The sequence below is a fragment of the Pezoporus occidentalis genome, unplaced genomic scaffold (genome assembly GCF_034315485.1).
Source record: "Pezoporus occidentalis ecotype Australia unplaced genomic scaffold, CSIRO_AGI_Poc_V1 ctg71, whole genome shotgun sequence".
NCBI lineage: Eukaryota > Metazoa > Chordata > Aves > Psittaciformes > Psittacidae > Pezoporus > Pezoporus occidentalis.
The window spans coordinates 896,307-918,234 of record NW_026916062.1 but is presented as its reverse complement, the minus strand read 5'-3'; the positions used below and the strand labels follow the sequence as shown (position 1 = coordinate 918,234).

Here is a 21,928-nt window from a genome sequence, read left to right as displayed (position 1 = left end):
AGACCGTGGAGACACAGGTTTCTGAAAGAATGTCACCAATAACATGAAAAGGCTGAAATCTCTTTTGAGCGACTGCCGTAGTCCCACCATTTCCTTCTTCACTCAAATGGAATGAAATCAGTTGATGATTTAATTTGTAGAAATCAGTTTCCTAGGGATACACATTTTTAATGAGGCCATGCAAAATTCCTTTCACCTTCTTGGGAACATCATTGATCTTCTTTTCTTCCTTGCATATAGCACCTCATATGGGCCTACAGATTGCAAGGAAGGGATTTTAGCAAAATTAAGGCAATACAACCTCCTCATCTCCATTTCCATTTCCAGTGTGGAAGGAATTGAGCCTCTAGGACTAAACAGACATGGATTCCCTGTATTGGCTTATCCCATATGGTGCTCAAGGGATGCTAACACAGGGCATGGGACATCTTAGACTGTTTGCTCACTAGAAATAAATTCCCTCAGAATACCCACCAGCAGCTCTGTGGCTGCAGGAGCCCAGAAGCTAGCAGAGCTCCCAACAACCAGCAGCATGACGAGTAACACAGGCATGGAGGGAGCTTTGTTTGAACAGCAGTAATTCCTTGGTACAAGGTGGGGATTTTAAATCCAGCTCTCCTTCATTTCTTCCCCTCAGAGATACCATATCATGGGTGGGAGGTCTGCACTCCAATGGAGCTGTGAGCTGTTACTTTCTTTTCTGTTCCTTAACAAAGAGTGCAATCAGCAGGATGCTAACACGCAACGTGTTAACCAGCACATTGATGAAAATGAAGTTTCAGCAAGTGTTAATCCACATGCCACTTTTTTGCAAAACATCACTGCAGGCTCTGCAGTCCACAGTCCACAGACTGGTTCATAGCCTGGAATTTCAGGCTTATACATGGTGTGATCCCGCAGGCTTATATTCATCGTGACTCAGCCTGGTGCATGCTTTCTGTGGTCTGAGGACCATAAGAAAATGTTGATTCACACTGATGATTTATTTAACCTCAAGCAAATGAAATTGTATTCAACATATCAATAAAGTGACATCAGCCAAGAACTAGAAATGGGCTCAGTAACTGGAATTCAATCAGTAACCGAACCACAGCATCTATTGTAATAGCATCTAAGTGTCAAATGCACACGTGAAGAATAGCATCAAATCCAAAAGGTGCATTTTTTCCTCCCTCTGTGCTTCTATTTGTTTATTTAGATTGGCTAAGTTGCCCTCACTTGTCTGTATCTAGGAGTGACGTTGTTCCAACATGCCATTGCCCTCATTCCTGAGGGAAGCCTGGCATGAAGAAACACATCACCTTTCCCCTAAATGTTCTGGGGTTACTGCTTAACAAAGCCAGGGCAGTGTGGGACTCCCCATCTGCCGGCTGCTCTGCCGGCATCCTCCTGGCCACGCTGGAAGTGAATACCATGGTGGGGGGGGACTGCAGGAGACTGTCCTGGTGCTTGAACCAGTGCCCCAGCCCAGAAATGAGCTTGCAGGGAGGAATGAGGCTGGTTGGAGGTGGTGTAGGCTGGTAGGGCAGGCTCTCACCGGCTGCATGCCACAGTGTCTGCGAAAGACACTACAATAGCACTTCTCACCTTGGCCTAGACAGACCTAGTGTCTAGCAGGAGATGATTTATTATTTTCAGTGAAGCAAATATAAGTGGCAAATAGGAAGTTTGCAGACGCAGCCTTGCCTGGCCCCAAACCAAATACAGCAGAGACATTGCTCTTTGTTGTGTTGGACCTGTTCTTGTACTTCATAGCTTCTCATTTTCAGACAGTCATGTGTCCCTACTGCCTACCCAGGCAATCGGTGAGGGTATGGAAACACTCTTTAATGGATAAAAGGATCTAGATCCTTTTTTTTATTTTAGTAATTAAATGTGTGAGAGCTGTCTGACTTTTTCTAGGATGAATGGTGCTTGCTGCTGGACTCTTGGGGACAGTGTTTGGATTCAGCAGCTTTATAGGGACTGGTCTATGCACTAAGATAAGAGTCATGGTATATTGAAAATGTGGGATCTGAGCATGACGTGAATGGTATGGAATAAGGGGTGGATAATGTCCTGGGTTCAGCAGTAGCAGTCATGTTTCTCCTCCTTGGTAGCTGGTGCAGTGCAGTGTTTTGACTTTCAGCCTGGGAACAGAGCTGGTAACAATGATGTTTTGGTTTGGCCAAGGACTTTGTGAGCCTCATGCTCTGCCAGGGAGGAGAGGAAGCCGGGAGGAAGCAGAGACAGGACACCTGACCCAAACTAGCCAAAGAGGTATTCCATACCACAGCACATCATGCCCAGGATGTAACTGGGAGTTAGCTGGAAGGGCTGGGAGACTGCAGGGTTGGAGGAGGTATCGGTCAGTGCTTGGTCGGGGGGGGGCGAGTTATCAGTCAGCTGGTGGTGAGATGATGTATTCTCTTCCCTTGTTATTTCCTTTATCATTATTATCATTGGTGGTAGCAGTAGTGATTTGTGTTATACCTTAGTTACTAAACTGTTCTTATCTCAACCCGTGGGAGTTGCATTCTTTTCGATTCTCTTCTCTGTCCCTCCGGGAGTAGGGGGAGGGCAAGAAGGGGGGGAGGTGAGTGAACAAGCTGTCTGGCTGGGTTTAAACCATGACAGAAGAAACCCTTTAGAAGTGGCCAAGATGTTCAATTCCCCAGGCACAGCCATTCCTACGTTTTTAATGAGTAGCTGGTTAATGCATGAGATCAGATAAATGCATTCTATCGCTCAAATTGCTTACAATAACTTCCATGAAACCAAGTATTCTTTGAAATTTCTAACTTTAATTGTCTCAGTGCTCTTCTTCAGAGCTGACTGTGTATCAGAGGAGGTGAAAATACAAGTGAGATGGAATTCCTTCCAGGGAAAGACTAAGCAAGTGTAAGCCATTAAGAGCATTTAAAACCTCACAAGTACATAACTGTGATATGAAATACTGACTATCACTGCTCAATACTTCAGGATTATTCCAAAATACCAATAAAATTTGGGTTTGTAATCAGGTGGTAAGTTGCAAAAGAAAAAACACAATCAATCATGAAAAAACCCTGTGTTCATATTTGCATGTTTGTGTCTGCAATACCAATCTCACACTGGGCAACATTGCCAGGATGCTAATTGTTTGTTTGGGTTCAGAATTTGATATTTTGATGGTGATAAATTGGTGATTGGGTGACTGTTAGACTGCTGCCTAGAAATCTTTCCTAAGGCATCTTTTAAGACCTTTCTCATAATCTGGTGATGCTTGGAGTCTTAGTAATCATTAAAATCTGATTTGTCATTACTCTTCACAATGGTCTGTAACATCCATTTAGGCCTCTGAATGTGTGTTATTTCAGAACAACAGTTCTATACCTCTATTCCCTCGTGTTTGAAATAATTAAATTATTAATGAAATAATTTCAGGTGTTTAAATCTTCACTGCTTAGGGAACTATTTTGAATCCACAAAGTCCAAGCATGCTCCCTCAGCAAATCTGCAGATGACACCAATCTGAGAGGTGTGGTTCAGATGCGTGAGGGATGGGATGCCGTTCAGGGGAACCTGGACAAGCTGGAGAAGTGGACCCATATGAACCTCATAAGACTCAACAAAGCCAAATGCAAGGTTCTGCTGCACATGGGTCAGGGCAACCCAAAAAAAGGATGGGGAAAGCAGCCCAGTGGGGAAGGACTTCAGGGTACTGATAGATTCAAAACTGAAGGTGATCCAGCAATGTGCGCTCGCAGCCCAGAAAGCCAACTCTATCCTGGGCTGCACCAGAAGGAGCGCGACCATCAGGTCAAAGGAGGTGATCCTGCCTCTCTACTCCACTCTCATGAGACACCACCTGGAGCACTGCATCCAGCTGTGGATTCCTCAGTGCAGGAAAGACATGGACCTGTCAGAATGGGTCCAGAGGAGGGCCACTGAAATGATCAGAGGGCTGGAACACCTCTCCTGTGAGGAAAGGCTGAGAGAGTTGGGCTTGTTCAGCCTGAAGAGAAAGCTCTGGGGAGGCCTTATTGTGGCCTTTCAGTACCTAAATGGGGTTTATGAGAAAGATGGGGAGGGACTTGTTATCAGGGTCTGTTAGGACAGGACAAGGACTAATGGCTTTAAGGTGAAAGAAGGTAGATTTAGATTGGGCATAATGAAGGAATACTCTGTGATGAGGAGGGTAGATTCAGACTGCATACGAGGAAGTGATCTTTTATGAGAGTGCTAGAGACGCTGGAACAGGTTGCCCAGAGTAGCAATAGATGTCCCATCCCTGGAAACATTCAAGGTCAGGTTGGACAGGGCTCTGAGCAACCTAATCTAGTTGGAGATGTCCCTGGTGACTGCAGGAGGGGTTGAACAAGGTGACCTTTAAAGGTCACTGCCAAGCCCAAATCATTCTATGATTCAATGATTCTAAGACTTGGCTCTAGTGCAGATGCAGCTCAACTCAAATGCAAGCTGCTGTCCTCAGAAAGGTTTTGTTCTAAGCAGAAGTCTTGCAAGAACAAGCTGGTCCTGAGAGTCCCTCCATCTTGTGCAAAGGTTAGTGAGAACAGACTGTGTAATCCCAGTTTTAACATAAATCAAGTCCAAGCCTCTGAATTGTAGTCTGCAGCTAAGCAGGATTGAGACCCAGCCACCAACAGATATCTGCCTCTGAGCTTAGAAATATCACTTTTTTTTCACTGAAACACATTTATCCAGCAGCTGCTGATTTCCTAGTATTGAGCAGAGCAGGGTCAACTTTCAAAATATGGTATCTGCCTACACTGAAAGATTACAATGTGAATTTTCCAGAATCCAGCGGAAGGCTTTTGAATTCTAAAAACATATGTAGGAGTAAGATGGATTTTATAAATTGGGAGTTTGAATTGGGATTTTCCCACTAGCAGTGCTGCAATCCTCAGGACAGCTGGATTGCAGATCAATTCTCCACTGATCTCAGAAAATGCATCAATGTGCTTGCTTGTCTGAGTAGGCATTACAGATACCCCCTCTTAAATCATTCCTTTGCATGGAGAAGCAAATCCACCGTGAGTGTTAATTGAAGATCTAAAAAAAAATAGAAATACCATAAAACTACCCTGGGAAACTGATCTACTGCCTAAATGCTGCAGCTTTCTGGTACAGAACATTCCGTTACTCAGTTCTCCAGCTTTCATACAATAGATGGGAACTGAACAAGCATAAAGCATGACTGGTTGTGTGTGGATAGGAGTAAATGATATCTAGTTTTAGTCCTTACCTAGGGAAAAAACAAGTTTAGCAACATATTTCGTTTGCACATGTGATGTAGCTGCTGTAGAGAGGATATTTCTGGTTCTCCTGGGCTCCTTCTATGTGAAGGTTTTTAATAAGTTTTTAATAAATCTGCTTGGGGCTATTTTTATTATAAACAGCAAAAGGGTTCATTGTTACATTTTTCTCTCTGAACCGTTACTCCTGCAGTGCCCGCTCCTTTCACCCTGACAGTATCTGGTCCTCTCTCTCCCAGCCCTCCCTGCTACCTCGGCTGCTGCCTGTGCCCATCAGCAACATCGCTGCCTTTGACTCTGCACTGCTGTTTGCCACCAAGGGACTGCTGTGTCCTCAGGCCCCTTCAGCTTGCACACAGCAATGCGTTTCTTTCCTCCTCCTGGTCAACCACCTGCAGACATCCTGCTCGTTTTCTTCTTTCTCAGATTTTGCAGTTCAGGCTCCCTCCAGCTATTCTGGGGGTCCCTCTTTTCTCAGCAGAGGCTGCCATTCAATGTCCCACATGCCTGTTAGTTTTTTACCTCCTCAGCCTCACCGCTCTGCTTCACTTCATGAGTTATTCTGGTCACAGAAATGCCCCCCAGCTGATCTTTAAATCTCTGAGCTCTCATCACGTTGGTTTTTCCATCAGTTCCTTTTGGATGGTTTGCATCTCGCCAGCTACCCCATGACCAGCTCCACCACACAAGTAATTTTGGCCCTAACTTGCCTGGTTCTCTGTTGCTGTGCTCTGTTGTGCTGTCACCTCTGGCTTTTTCATCTTCTCTCCCTAGGTGTACTGCGTTTCTTTCACCTTTGTTCCAATATGGCTTCAAGCACCTAGTACAGTGGTTGAAGGCAGATGATCCACCAATTCTTCCTTCACCCAGGGTTTAGCTGTTCTCTTGGTTATGTTCTTCCAGTACACTATTGTTTTACCTGACTCATACGCATTTCTTTACAGCCATCGTCTGCAAATCCTGTATTTACTGCTTCCTCTTTCCAGTTCAACTGTCATTTTCTCCCTTCTCACAAGCATTACTGTGTCTTATCAGTTGTCCCTCCAAAACACCTTACCCCAGCAGCTGGGTTACCCCATCCTATTTTTAATTTCCCTCTAGAAATTATGCATTTCCTCCCATCTCTTCCACACCCAAGATGCCTTCCAGCTGTACCCCACCCTCCTTTCCATCCATCACCTGCCCTGTAAGCACTTCACAACTCCTCTTCCTCCTGAACCATGCCTGTTAATTTCTGTGATTCTCCATTAACTCCCTTGAAGACCATTATCAAGTCCCTGACTCCATTCTAAGCACCGTCAGTATTCTTCCTGTTTTTGTGGTTGCCCATGTAGCTCCAGCTATGTTTTAGCCACACTGCTACTTCTAGGCACTGTATTCTTTTCAAGCTGTTTCTGTTTCAGGAAGCCTCCCTCTACCTTGGGGTTATCCAAAAAGGGAGGAGCAAGAGGCAGCTAAACACCTCTCATGGGCAGTTGATAGGAGGACCACAAAGCAAGAGGCCCACTGTGTGTGGATCAGACCTTCATCCCACTCATCTGCAAATGATGAGGCGGAGGTGCTATAAAAGGCATCTGCGTGAGGGGTGGTTTTGGTTGCATGGAGGTAATCAAGCAATAAATAATAGCTTCAAGATATTTTAGTGCAGTCTTCAGGAGCTGGTGTCACAGAGATCTGCATCAATACCTCCTAAGATTCTGAGCAAAGCAAATAAGAACAAGAATTTCATTCATCTACTTGGCAGTATCTGCTGGAAAGGCTGATTCAGCCCCAGCTTTTCCATTCAGCTATAAAATCTCCATATGTACTATTTTCTTAAGTATTATTTTAAAATAGAAATTATATAAATACTTATCTCCTGGGATCTATTCAAAGTAACTAGCTGCACTTGTGGAGTCTGATGAAGATGTTTCATGTCATCAAATGTTAGGTACTGGATTAAATGGCAAATGTTTGCCCAGTTTAACATAAGTTGCTAAGGACGGTGTTAGGAAGACTGCTCATTGCTAAATGGCTACAGGCTAGTTTCAGTTCCAGTGTTAAACCCCACTTTTTACAGCTCCACATACACAGTCAGAACTTCCAAAGCATTTCAAAACTTAATGTGTCTTTATAGAAAGATAGAGAGATAAATAGATATAGGCATTATCTGGAAATCATAGCCCATTAATGTTTATTTAAGTACTCTCCAGTATAAAATAAACAATTTCTCCTTATCTTGAATGAACTACAGGGAGAAAAAAATATCATATAACAAACTATGGCTTATAATTTTTTAAATCATATACATAATAAGTCTAGTTAACCAACTAATTAAAATTTCCCTTCCTAGTCATATACCCCTTTAAAGGAAAAAATGAGTAAAACCACTATACTGACACTAGGGTTGGTTAATTTTTCAAAGTTAAGCAAGCAACAGTCACAGAAAATAATAAATACTTTGTTCCAGTACATTTTCTACTTGTCCTTTGTGTCTGGCAGCACATCTGTGTGGCACATGGCACCCACTGAGAGGGACTCCAGGAGGACCCTGCCCATGCACTGCAGGTCAAGCATTGCAGTGCTTGAGCATGGTCTGAAAGGTAGCAGCTGCCACACCAGCCTCCCTGGGAAGTGGGGTGATTGATAAACTCCTGCTTTGTTGCTACTCTTGTAACACCTGTGCCCAGGTAATGGCTGTTTTCTGTGCAGGCTTATTTTGGTGCCTAAAGTGAGAGGCGGGCTCTTCTAGAAATGCAGCTTAATGCATGTTTTTCCCCCTGAAGAAGAAGTAATTCTCCACTGTACTGAAAAGCTGTCCAGCTTTGCCAGAGTATGTTTCTGTCATGCTACCTACACACCAATGCACTCCAGACACTGCTCTGTGCAACCAGTGCCATCCTGAAGGTAGTCCAGTGCAGATGTGTTACTGCCAGGTACTCCTGATGCCATCAGTGCTCCTGAGGACATCTCCCCTCCCAGATCACTGCCAACCTGCCCATTTGTTCCTCTGTTCCTGGTCTGCACAGGCAGAGACAAGGGACTAGGGACACAATGGGGACATTGCTTAAGTACCCAAACTACGCAGACCCCTGATTGCCCAGTGAGGGTCCTGACTATACCAGCACCATTGATGCCTGAGCCTGAGATTCTCCCTAGTCAGTAACTATCCCATCAGAGAAATCTGAGAAGCAGCTTGCCTGAGGGGCTTTTGGCTAAAATCAAACCCATGGGGAAAGCACATCTGTGATTTTAAAAAATCGTGTTTCCAACATGATCCTTTCCTAAGAGTGGCCGTGGGTGGCATCGTGCAATGCAGCGATACACGTAAAAGTGGTTCAACAGCTATGAAGAGGGGAATATTTTGAAATACTTGTCTGCAGTGTGAAGTTGCTGCATTGCTGGAGTAGTGTGGCCATACAAAACACGGATAAAGTAAAAAAAGCAGTTCTCCCTGAAACCTTTGGATGAGAAGGTTTTGGAATACTGTATTTTTTCTTTCTTTAAAAAAATAAAAAAAAAAAAGTAAAGGAGTGAGCAAGAAAGGTGGGATGGGGTGGTTTGTATTTTGAACAAAGCCCTTTTTTTAGGGGAGTTTTCTAGCCTGGCTAGGATTTTGTACCAGCATTGCCTACTATTTGCTCGCCAAGTATTTAATGAATCAGCTCTATAGAAACTCCCTGCAAATACTTCCCATCAACATTCAGTTTCCCTGTGAATTGTGAGCAAGTTTTCCTATGTATCTTGTGTATTTTTCAAGGCCTGGTCCCTCCAAGGGAATAGTGCTGACTAAAACTCTACCCAGTGAAACCGCCAGCCATACAGCTCTGGGATCAGCTAGCAGAAGCTTATTGTAAATAGTTCGTTTGCTATCTCTTTTCTTTTGTGACCCAGAGGAGCACTTTACCTGTTCACTGCTGAAGACTCATTCTGCAATAGATGATGATCTACAGGGAATTTTGCTTTGAAAGCTCAGTACAAGATCCTAAATCATGGACCAATGGGATGAGTAGGTTTGGCAGGGCTGTAGCCCTTGCACTGCTGGCATGGCCAGGAGTGGTTTCTGTGAGCCCAGCCAGCCAAGCCCGCAGCTGGAGACGTGTCCTCATGTGTGCCATCTTCAGGCCACTGCTGAAGGGCTCTCTTAAGTCACACTTCAAATCTCTGTACGATAAAGATCATCTGCAGCACACAGTGATTATTTTTCCCCTCCCACCTGTTTCTTTTGCAGCAGGTGGTTGCTAAGCTTTCTGCTCCAGAGGAGGGGGCGTACCAGGTGCCGTACCAGTATTTCCTGGGGAAGTAGTTTCAACACACTTCTTAGGGATGGGTCTGAACATATTCCTGACAGCACCATGTGCTCAGTTCTTTAGTGGGAATACAAAGTTTTCAAAGCCTCTGCAGAAGCCCCTCTGGATCTGTACTGTTTCCCACAGCGAGTGTTGCCATTCAGGGTGAAACACAAATGCATCTGTTGAAAGAGAACTGGACACAATTAAAACCCACTTAAGGTTCACAGAAATTTACCCTTCTGTTACCTGACCCCAATGTTTTAGTTTCGTTGTTTGACCTATGTGTTGTTAAGGCTGCTAACACTTTGTAAGTAAATTGGTGTTTCATTGAAAGTGCCTTTGGGCACACAAATCTTAGGTGCTTTTTCACTTTTAATATCCATATCTTTTGCTTTACTTGCTACCAAGCCAGTCTGAAGTTATACAGTGTCTGTACTAAATTAATGTTTGACTTTATGGTCTGTGTGCTATACAACCCAGCACCTCCTCCGTTTGTAGTAAGTAAATACACAAGTGTTACATTGCCCTTGAAACCTGTGCTCTGTGACAAAGGTTGTGCGCTGAGAAGAGACTGAAACAAGTTCCCCTGGGTCACAGTCCCTCCTATCAGCAGTGTGTTAATCAGAAACCCAACCCCTGGTTATCTGTGAATGTGTGGTGTGGGGAACTTTGGACCAGGTGACACAGGGGCAGACTTGGCCTCCTGAGAAGTATCTGCCTCTCTCCGAGCCCTCAGCTGTGAAAACCTCATCTCTGAGACAGGAAAATAAGGAGAAGCATGTTAAATTCAGTTTGGCCAGAAGCTGACCACGCTCATTTCAGGGACATGGGCAATGATACTTGCAGAGCTGACTGTGGATATGGTACTGTCTTGCTGTGTGACCTTTGGGGAATAACTTTATCTTAGCCTATCCTGGCCTGCTGAAGAGCCAAAGGCAACAATACTTCAGGGAAATGCTTCACAGTGGTACTTAATCCAGTTGTTCATGTTCACAGTGTGTTTTCATACGTAGCATCCTATGAAGTCCTATAAAGAGCTCTCACTTTCTTACAAGAAAGAAAGGTATAGGTCATTATTTTTTGGATGATTTTCATTTAGAGGTTAATCTCTGAAAACCAGAAGAAGCTTGTGTGAATGAAAGACTGAGTTTTCACAAGGTGTTAGCTGTGCAGAGGTATTATAAAGAAGATTTTTTTTCTTATTCCTTGTGCAACAATATAAAAGAAATAACAATATAAAAAAAAAGTTTGGTTCTGTTGTATTGTATCAGCTTATCTACAAGGACATATTTAGTGGGAGGTCCCATCAAATTTTCCACTGTTCTATTTGTCCAAGGTGACATGATACAACTTTAGCTGTACCATAGTAGAGCCATCATTTTTCTGTGGTAGCTACAGTAGTTTTGACTGATAACTGAGTTTCCTTGCAGTCCTTTGGTCTCAGTGGGTCAATGCTATGGTTTGACTCTCTTATGCCTGTACCAGGCTAATATGCTTGCACAAATATTAGCACCGTGGAAAAGTGAGTGTTTGTACAACCTTCCCGTAATAGCCAGTGACCTTGTGTATGCTGCCAGGCAAACTAAATCTGAACTGGCTTCATAACTCAAGTACCAGTGCGCCTCTCTTCTACTTCCAAATCTCACCACTGCAGCCTCAGTTTCCAACCTTGCCAAAGACCAGACCAGCACTGTCATGGCATGAAACACAACAGTGGTAAAAATCTTGATCTGAGCCAGATGAGTGGGCAGCGCTCATCCAGAGTCTTCTGTTTAAACTCTTCTGTGACCAGGAAACACCAAGTTGCCAAAAGCAGACCTTTTCACAGAAACACGGTCTCTTCAACCCAGGTTTTGCTGGGAAGATCTGAAAGATCTTTAGTGGAGTCCTTATCCAAGCAGGAGGGGGAAACAGGATGGGTGCACCTCCCCTCTTGCCCACCTAATGCACCCCTCTGGGAGCAGCTCTCAATACCAGGTGGAGCAAGACTGCTAGGAGCAACTCCTGCTCCTGTGAGCTGGTTAGGCAGGGTCTTAAGTGCAGATAAGCTCTTTCAGATAAGACTGTTCTTTCTGCCTGGGGGTCTCAAAGGTGATAGCCACAGCTGAGACTCCAAGCAGCTCTGTGGAATAGCAGGTTGTTATTTCCACTTACAGCTGGGGGATCAGCAAGGACCGAGAAGCTAACGTGATGTGGCAAGTTTCCTGCTACAAGCCCGAGAAGCTGGCAGAAGCTGGGTCTCTTCTTCCATTGTGCATTCATCACGTCACTCTTGCTCACAGGTTGAAGCAGATGCTGTAAAGCAGCTGAGAAGGTTTTTTATCTAGAGGGCATTCCAGCTGATGCCTGGGAATTAAAGTCTTATGCAAAATGCATTACCAAGTCTTGCATGTTGTCCTACAGCAGTGGGATTATATCTAGCAGCTGCAGGGAAGTCCATATGCCTTCTCTGCTGGTGTCAATGGCCTGTCCCACCCGGGAGTCACGGGCAGCCACCATAGTGGCCTTAAATACCACTTCTGCGGGAGATTCCTCTTCTGCCTCTCCTTTTCCAGGGAAAAGGAGAGGAAAATGGAGATCAGCAGGAGGGAACAACACAGCTGAAAACACCCACAGCAAACGGTGGCACCTTGGATAGCTGAGCAGGCTCGTGTGTGAACTGGACAGGCAGCGCAGGCTGCTGCCACAGGGCTGTCTATGCATTGGCCCCTGCCGGCTTGCCTAGATTTTCCCATTGCTCCTCCGTGATTATACATCTGTGTCCCAGGTCCAGAAAGGGCCTTCGAGGTTGGGAGCCACCACTGAGTCCCAGCCTCCAAGTCCTTCCCAAGCTCAACAACTGTCCTCTTGTCCTCAGGGAGCGGCAGCGGCACCTTGTCAGTGCTGCATTCAGCTGCCAGCCCGTTTCGGCTGCCCTCTGCTTGTAATTGTTAACTTTCCGGGAATTGGAAGCCTCCAGTTAGCGCAGGTAGAGCTTTAACTCCGAGGCACTGCCAAGAAGCCAAGAGGCAGGAGCAGAGCGTCTACCTGCAAGGTAAAATGCTGCAGATTGCCTCGGTCATTTCTTTTCCCCGTCTTTGTGTTTAGGCTCCCTTTGCATTATTTTATCATGCAGTTTCAGGTCTTTTTGTTGCCATTTTGAAGTTTTAGCTGTGCTTTGGATGACTGCGCTCTTATGACAAAGATTTATTTGGAAATTTATGTGCTCCCATAAATTAAGCATTCCCTCTCAGCTTTCAGCCAGGCACGCCTTGGCTTGCATGCATCCTTAGAACAATACAGAGAAAGGTTATCATGACTTTCCTCCCACAAATTATCTATTAATAGCACATTTATGTACTTTTTTTCCCCCTTGGTTGTATGCTTTCCCTATGTCCACCCCATCGCAGGTTTCCCTTTTGTATGTGCCTGGTTTTCCCTGTGGAGGACAGGGTGGATAGAAGAGGAGAAACGTTTTTGGCACTGTCTCTGCACCTGTGGCCCAGGCTCTGCCTTCCGCCACGGGGTGTTTGCAGGGAGGGTGGGACAGCGGGTTAAACAGCCTGGTGAAACATTGACCCAAGCGAGCAGCATAGGCGACAGAGCTGCTGAGCTGCCCAGAGAGGCAGGCAGCGGGACCCAGCACCCACAGGAGCACGCCGGCTTCTACCCAGGTACCGATTTCCACTTCAGTCTTCCCAGCTGTGAGAGGCAGAAGGGCAATGGTGCTTGTTTCTAAGGTTTGCCAAAGGTTTTCTCCCTAGAAGCTGGAAGAAGGGCTAGCATTGCTATTTTGCGGTTTTCTTGCATCAACTGTAGTTGACTGGATGGTTCATCTAAAGCAGGGGTTGATTAACCCATGCTTGATTGGCTGGTTGTTTTGGTTTTGTTGTATCTTCAAGCAAACAAACAGAATTAATGCACAGTTGCATTTGAACACTTCATGGTTTTCTAATAAAACTCAAACCAGCTGGCTTCTGCTCATCTTCTAACTGGGGAGAAGGAACAGGAGTCAGAGTTTCTAGTGGGAATGCATAACCCAGTTATTGCAACAGGGATGTGGGTAGTGACTCATGCTGAAAAATACTCGCTGATTTTTGAACGAGCTCTGCAAAAATAGGCAAAGTGACTAATTTTTTCAAGACTTTTTCCATGTTCCAAGACAATAGACACAGAAAAAATTGAAGTTCCTGGTATGCATATGCTGCTAAGAGATGTGAAGCTGAATAGATTCAAATAATTATTGGAATTTTAAGTTTGCTCAGTGACTGAATCTTTCTACCAGATGATGAAAGCTCACTCATTCATGCAGAAGCCATCCTCTGTGTGTGCTTTGCTGGTATGGATGTGTCTTTATTACATATGGTGACCCCCCCAGAAATGACCTTTTACATCCCAAATAACTGCCAAGTAATACTGAAGAGGGCTCTGTGTGAAGTGACTGATACGTAGTCAGTATTCACAATCTACTTACAGTATGTTTTGTGTGCAAAAGTAAGAAGGGGATTTTTTCCTAATTTGTGGCTTCCATTTTATCAGTGTTGATTCCTAGCTGTGCTTCCTGCTCGCTTCAATCCTCCCTGATGTGGTAGAGATTTTCTTGGTGTGTTTGCTAACTGGGCTTGTACATGACATGCTATTTATGCTTAGTAAATGCTCAGTGGTGTTAGACGTTACTGAAGTGTGGCAACACTTTTACTTTATGAAAAGTACTGTAAGTGCAGTTTCAGTTCTTAGCAGCACTGGAAGTCCTAGAACAAAGCGCAGGGAAAAAAAAATACGGGAGAACAAAGCGAATAGATCCCCACAAGTGTCTGCTTTAAAGGACTGAAATATGATTCAAGAGACATTTTGGTAAAAGCTGCACCATAGTTTCAGTATTCACAGACGTAGAGTATGACCATGACTAAAACCTGTGATTTTCATATGTGTCGTGTCTGATGTGTAATTCTTACCCTCCACTCCCAGGAATGGTGGTTCCAGTATTTAGCAGTATGTTAGACTGATGTAGACGTTTCTTTTGCAGTAACTAAAGAGGTCAAATCTTATCTCGGAGCTCATAGGGCCTGAATTTTAAAAAATAAATATCTAAAATGAAAGACAGTGGTGACAATGTTATCTTGTCTGCTTTCATACAAAGATAAGGCTCTAGCTGGTGACTATGAGGCAGATTATGTAGCTTAAATTGAAGAAGTAGGACTGTTGACAAAATCTGCTCAGTCTTTTGAATCCTATTTGCACTATGGAGGACTTCTTTCAATGCCATCCCCTTTCTGTCTATGAATCAACGAGTCATTAACAGTGTCAGATAGACAGATTTCAGGGCAAGGGGGTTGTAAATATCTGTAAATTATGGGCAAGTTAAATTGTTTCACTAAATAATAACATACAATTACGTGCTAAAAAAAATACCAGCAGGTTTAATTCCATGCACTTGATTTCCAGCACAGCTGTTTACCAAGTTTCAGTTGGTTAAACCTGTGTACATATGCTGAAAGGACCAGGACTGCACAGGGATCACGAGGGCAGTCTGCTCTGCAAAATCTTTTTCTGTATATAGAAGGTGGAAAAGACCAAGAATAATGCCTAGCCAGGGCTGGTTAGAGAGTCACTAGTTAAAAAGAAGTCTTCCTTCACCTTGAAAGGCAGTCCCTGTAAAATAGGCATTACTGCTAGACCTATGCAAAATAAAATATCTCGGATCCTACAAATCTTCCAAAATTCCAATTTATATTGGAACCACAAATGACCATATTAAAGGGATATATTAAAATGGGAATAATCTCTTCAAGTACTTTGGAAGGGCGTGATTCTCTTAATAGAGATATTTGGATGGCCGAATATTTGAATGGCAAGAAAAGAGAAACCCTGCCAAAAAAAAACCCACCACAACCAACTCACACAGCCAGGATTGCAGAAGAATAACAAGGGCATGGCAAAACTCTGCTGTCTTCCCCCCAGATAGTGCCAGAGGAGTTCCCAGCTTGGTCATGTGCACCGGGCCCTGCATGCTGAGCAGTGCCCTTGCAGAGGCAGGAGTAGCCTGGGTCCCCTCTCTCTGCAGGAGGGGACAGGGCTGTCACTGAGAAGGTGCCATGAGGAGCATCCAGGCTGTGAGCTCAGTGACCTCATGAACTCAAGCACTTGTTCCAGCAGCTTTCATTTGTTTATTGTACTTGTTTGTGTAGCAGCCATCACACCACTGGTGAGATGTTGCAATCACTTTCCTTGACTCCCCCTTTGCAAAGACAGCAAATCACCTGGATCACATTGGTTGCTTGGGGTCTGCTGTGCTGGACCTCTTTGTTCAAGACCATACCCTGAGTGGAGACTTCCACAGATACTATTTTTTACCCCTGACACAGCACTTGAATAAGGCCATTGCAGGTGCTTTGGGATTGAGACAGAAGAGCAAATGGCCATGTGGTCTCTGGCAGTCTCATTCCTTCTATGAAGATGAAGCTCCCTGCTTTTCCTTCTGAATATTGGAAAATATTTTCTGTAGCTGTCCAGTTGTAAAACACCCACACGACCTTTGTGTTACTTTGGAAGCAATTTAAAATATTTAAATGTGAAACATTAGCATTTAAGTAGTTTATTTCCTTAAGGCAGAAGTATGAATTTCACTGGGTCTATTATAAGAGTAAGAGTTTTCTGAGGGAAATTATTTACCTTTTCAGAGCCAGCTGCACATATTTATGTGACAATAGGCTGGTTTTCCTCTTTCTCTTGCAGTGAATGAAATGATCAGGTAAAATGCAAGCCTTAAAGGACAGTGATTAGAGACAAGTAAACTTACCCTTGCTCATTTCCAGCTCAGCATAAGTTGTAGCGATGCATTGAATTCCCAGCTTTTCAATTTTGTTAAAATAACACAAAGCGTTAACCTGTAAATTGCAGCTGAATATGAAACATAATTTTTGCAAAATGAAGTAACTTTAATTATTTTAATTGCCAAAATTATTTTCTGCTGGATGCATGTATATGCAGTTCCCAGTGATGTCAATGAGAAACAAATGCTTAGATCTTGATTTAGTTTTTAGTTCTTTGCAAGGTGTACTTTCAATTAGAATATTTCTTTATGCAATTTGTTGCTTTCAGTAATAACTTTCAGAACTTTCATCTCATCAGAAGTCAGGTATCACACAGATCAGAGTGCATTATATAGCTGACGATTAAACATACATATCCAAATGAATGGCAGCCTGCCCTCCCCTCCCCGGTGCTGGGTCCCTTTACTTCCAAAGTTTAATAACAGCTGTCAGTATCAAACAGTATTTGCTTACACACTGGAAGGCAAAAATAGAAATAATAACCCATAATTTTAGGAGATCACTTTTTCTAATGGCTGACTAAACGAAGATATGTTTCCCGTTCTACAGTATCCTGAGTCATGTGGTCTTCTTCCCTGACTCTCCCTGGCCATGAGAATGAGAAACAAAAGACAGTGAGCAAAAGTTGCAGTGCCATTTAACCTTCATATTTGGAAGGAATCAAGCTTGAGAGGTCATCAGATTGCCTTTCTTGTATCCAGAGTATATGATTAAAACCAAAACCACATTGTTCAAACAAAACCCTTCTGAGTATTGGGTGAAGGAAGTCACATTTTGCACTACTACATGTTTTCCTTTCTGAAAAGCTGCAGACAAACAGTCATTATTCCAGTCCTTCCTACCTCCTGCAAATATATTAGCAGACAAACACTGTGGCACTATAGCAGTGATGTAATTTCTCAGTGGTCCTCAAGAAAAAATGCACATCTTGCTTGGATCTTTCCTCTGGGCAGTTTCCTAGACAGACTGTCATCTGGGATTATGCTAAGCTGAACTGAACACTTGCACCTGAAAAATCAGGGGTGCTTTAAAGGGAAAATGGCTGTGTAAACATTCTGTAATGCATAGAAACAGCTTTTTCTAACCTGGCTTATGGCACTTTCGTTAATGCTTCCCTCAAGCAATACTCAGGGCAGTCACTCTATCATGGAGGTCTTCCACTTGAATGGCTCCCAGAGATGCTCACATCACAGCTCTGTGTGGGCAGACAACTTTAAAAATAAAGCTGAAACTAAGGATCTGACAATAGAAAATTCATGGGTAGGCAGCTTCAGGTTGAATTTAATGTGACTACTCGGTCCATTGGTGTTAATCAGTGGAACTGATAGCTAAAATGTTGCTTCTGCAAACCCTTCTCTATCTGGTATTGTATTTATTCCTACTAATGTTATCCTTGGGAGCTATATTGCCATTATGTATTGCATATTGAAGGGGCTTCATCAGATAATGCTTATGAGTAAATGCTTTATCTGACAGGGCTATGACTGCCCAGGCCATTAAACAGACATAATGGCAAGGAGAACTCTGAATGGAGTTCCAGGCAAAAACACTGGTGCCTATGGACCTCTGCAAGTCTCTTCAGGCACCATATCTGCATGAAAATGTAGAAAGAGTGCCTAGGATTACTGCACGGAAAGATTGTTAGGCTTGGTGTTGAGTACCATCGGTACCTTTGGCAGGGAGTGGATACAGTGGAGGTTACTTGAAGTAGTACAACCTCATTTTTACTTGAAATGCCTTGCAAGTCAGTATTGAAGCACAAAGTTTAGCTTGGCATCAACAGCCAGGTGGGAATCTCTTAGCAAGAGGGACATTGTTTGAAACTGCAATGCCGTAAGCACAGGCGTAATCACAGTGGCAGCAAAACCAGTACTGTAGGTAGTAGCGTGAGACATCAAACATCTCGCAGATGAGCACCATCAATTCCAGAGCTCTCTGTGGAAAGTGCATAAAATGGGGGTGGGCTGTGAGGTCTCTATGGAGCCTTCTCTTCTCCAGGCTGAACAGCCCCAACTTCCTCAGCCTGTCTTCATATGGGAGGTGCTCCAGTCCCCTGATCATCCTCGTGGCCCTTCTCTGGACTTGTTCCAACACTTCCATGTCCTTTTTATGTTGAGGACACCAGAACTGCACATAATACTCCAAGTGAGGTCTCACAAGAGCAGAGTAGAGGGGCAGGATCACCTCCTTCGACCTGCTGGTCACACTCCTTTTGATGCAGCCCAGGATAGTTGGCTTTCTGGGCTGTGAGTACACACTGAAGCCGGCTCATGTTCATTTTCTCATCAACCAACACCCGCAAGTCCTTCTCCACAGGGCTGCTCTGAATCTCTTCTCTGCCCAACCTGTAGCTGTGCCTGCGATTGCTCCGGCCCAGGTGTAGGACCTTGCACTTGGCATGGTTAAACTTCATGTGGTTGGCATTAGCCCACCTCACAAGCGTGTCGAGGTCCCTCTGGATGGCATTCCTTCCCTCCAGGGTATCAACCGAACCACACAGCTTGGTGTCATCAGCAAACTTGCTGAGGGCGCACTCAATCCCACTGTCCATGTCAGAGATAAAGATGTTGAACAAGACCAGTCCCAACACCGATCCCTGAGGGACACCACTCGTTACTGGTCTCCAGCTGGACATTGAGCCATTGACCACAACTCTTTGTGTGCTGCCATCCAGCCAGTTCTTTATCCACCGAGTGGCCCACCTATCAAATTGGTATCTCTCCAATTTAGGGACAATGATGTCATGCGGGACAGTGTTGAACACTTTGCACAAGTCCAGGTAGATGACATCAACTGCTCTACTCCTGTCCATCAGTTCTGTAGCCCCATCCTAGAAGGCCACCAAATTGGTCAAGCAGGATTTCCCCTTAGTGAAGCCATGCTGGCTGTCACCAAGCACCTTGTTGATTTTCATGTGCCTTAGCATGCCTTCCAGGAGAATCTGCTCCAAGGTTTTGCCAGGCACAGAGGTGAGACTGACTGGTCTGTAATTCCCTGGGTCATCCATTTTCCCCTTCTTGAAAATGGGGGTTATATTTCCCTTTTCCCGGTCATTGGGAACTTCACCTGACTGCCATGATTTTTCAAATATGATGGCCAGCGGCTTCGCAACTTCATTCACCAGCTCCTTCAGGACCCATGGATGGATTTCATCAGGTCCCATGGACTTGTGCACATTCAGGTTCTTAAGATGGTCTCGAACCAGATCCTCTCCTACAGTGGGCCCAAGGTCTTCATTCTCACAGTCCCTGCATCTGCCTTCCAAGATATGGGTGGTGTGGTCAGAGCCTTTGGCAGTGAAGACCGAGGCAAAGAAGTCATTCAGAACCTCAGCCTTCTCCAAATCCTGTGTAGCCAGTTCTCCCGAGAGCTTCCTGAGGGGGGCTACATTGTCCCTAGTCTGTGTTTCATTCACTACATACCTATAGAATCCTTTCCTGTTATCCTTAACATCCCTAGCCAAGTTTAATTCTAACTGGGCCTTAGCTTTCCTAACCTGGTCCCTAGCTTCCCAGACAACATCCCTGTACTCTTCCCAGGCCGCCTGTCCTTGCTTCCACCTTTCATAAGCCTCTTTTTTCAGTTGAATTTTCCTCAGGAGCTCCTTATCCATTCAAGGAGGTCTCCTGGCCCTCCTGCTGCACTTCCTTCTAGGTGGGATGCAACACTCCTGAGCTTGCAGCAGGTGATCCTTGAATATTAACCAAGAGTCTTGGGCCCCCCTGCCCTTTAGGGTTATATCCCATGGAACCTTCCTAAGCAGGTTCCTGAAGAGGCCGAAGTCTGCTGTCTTGAAGTCCAGGGCAGTGAGCTTGCTGCACGCTCTTCTCACTGTCCTGAGGATCTCAAATTCGACCATCTCATGATTGCTGCATCCAAGGCTGCCCTGGAGCATCACATTTCCAACGAGCCCTTCCCTGTTGGTGAGCACGAGGTCAAGCATGGCACCTCTCCTTGTCGGCTCCTCTATTACTTGCAGAAGGAATTTGTCTTCCACACAATCGAGGAACCTCCTGGACTGCTTGTGGTGGGCCATACTGTCGCTCCAACAGATCAGATGGTCAATAAATCCAACAGAAACATATCTGACAGGCTCCACCGGCTACCGTCCTCTTTCACAAAGTCCCAGTGGGGTTTCACCCTGGAATAAAGTCATGAAAGACCCTCACAGTCCACCTTGTGTTGTGCAGCTCTCCAATGAGGCTGAAAAGAAGAATTTCTTCGAGATCAGCCAGGGTGAAAACCATCACTGTGATTCTGTACTAGCACTATAATTACAGAGAGCCCACATTAAAACTCGAGCCATGCACAGCAGGTTAGTATGGTGCTGTTCTATATGCTAAGTTTTTTCACTCTAGGCAGTAATTCCTTTTCTGTTACAGAATATTTTGATATAAATGATTGGTGAGTTAATGCTGATGCTGGGTGCAAATACGAACTGGATGCTCTCACTAACTGGAGTTATGTACATGTCTGCAGCTAAGCATTTTTCAGTTAAGAATGTGTGTATTTCTAGTCAGTTTTTAAAATGGCAAATAGAAAGGTGAGCAACCTTTTATAAACAGAAACAAGATATATAGAGAGCTTCCTTTTAAACTTCATGATGACACATCTCCCCTCTGGAAGAAAAGAAGAAAGGCTTGGAAATGAAATCCGGTGAAGGCATTTCAGTTTATGTTCATTCAAGACTGTAGGCTCAGCTCTGCTCTTCGTTTGCATTTAAACAAGGAAGTTTCAATAGGGAAATTGTTGGATTGCTTGGGAGTGTCTTCAAGGCAGAGTGAAAACACAGTGAAAGCTCTTCTGTGCATCAACTGTAGTGGCAGGGAGGCTATTGAAACCTCTGGCTACATTTTGGGAGAGGCAGATGGCATCCACCCCAGCCAGCACATGTATCATTTTAAACACATTGGAATTGTGTTAATGTAGATGAGATTTAAACTGTTTTCACTTGCTTAGGTACTTTGCTGCATTCAGAGTCTAATTAAAGATTTGTTTCATGGAAAACTGAAGAACAAGGTTAAAAAGTCAAGAAGGAATTATCTCAAAACCATGCATAATCATTCTTAGTCAACTCTTAGAATTGTCGATGGACACTAACAAAACTGGCAACTCTCAAAAATCTTCCATTTCTTCCTTTATGGAGATGGGTAGCCTTCTTAAACTCCAACCTGATGAAGGTCAGGGTCTCTGTGTTACCATCCCCTAACATCACTTCATGGTGCAGGTCTCCAATAGTGCTGGGTAGCTCTCCAGCAACCTCACCAAACTTTGTCCAGAGTCCATGATTGCTCTACTTTGGCAAGTTATTAACTGACACTTAAGTTTATCATGGTGCTGCACTTTGATGCCCGATGGTTTTATGCTTGAATATACTCGAGATGCGTGTGGAAAAAAAAAAGACTGTTTTGAAGAAGTCAAATTTTGACAGTGTTTTAGGAAGTCACATTTTGTCAGTGTTTTGGGAATAGGGTCGTGCTAACATGCCAGGCTATGGCCTGATAAGATCTTTGTCTTCTTGTTTGTTTTCCTTCTTGTCCAGTCCAGTTCTAGGGACTTCGCTGTTTTGTTTAGACTTTCGCTGTTTTGTTTAGGTTTTCCAGAGTTG

At 44.2% G+C, this 21,928-nt stretch overlaps 1 protein-coding gene across 6 annotated transcripts in view; it reads left to right on the top strand.

The window, feature by feature from the left end:
* The window catches only part of RBM47 (RNA binding motif protein 47), an 81,732-nt gene that overhangs the window by 24,089 nt on the left and 35,715 nt on the right, over positions 1-21,928 (top strand). The window contains exons 1-2 of one of the 6 annotated variants that reach the window (XM_062642492.1): positions 12,497-12,542; positions 12,898-13,161. The exons of 3 other annotated variants lie outside the window; for them this stretch is intronic. The gene's annotated coding sequence lies outside the window, so the exon portion shown is untranslated. Of the gene's footprint in view, positions 1-12,401; positions 12,543-12,706; positions 13,162-21,928 lie in introns of those variants that run through there. 2 more of the 6 variants (XM_062642495.1, XM_062642494.1) reach the window with 2 other exon arrangements.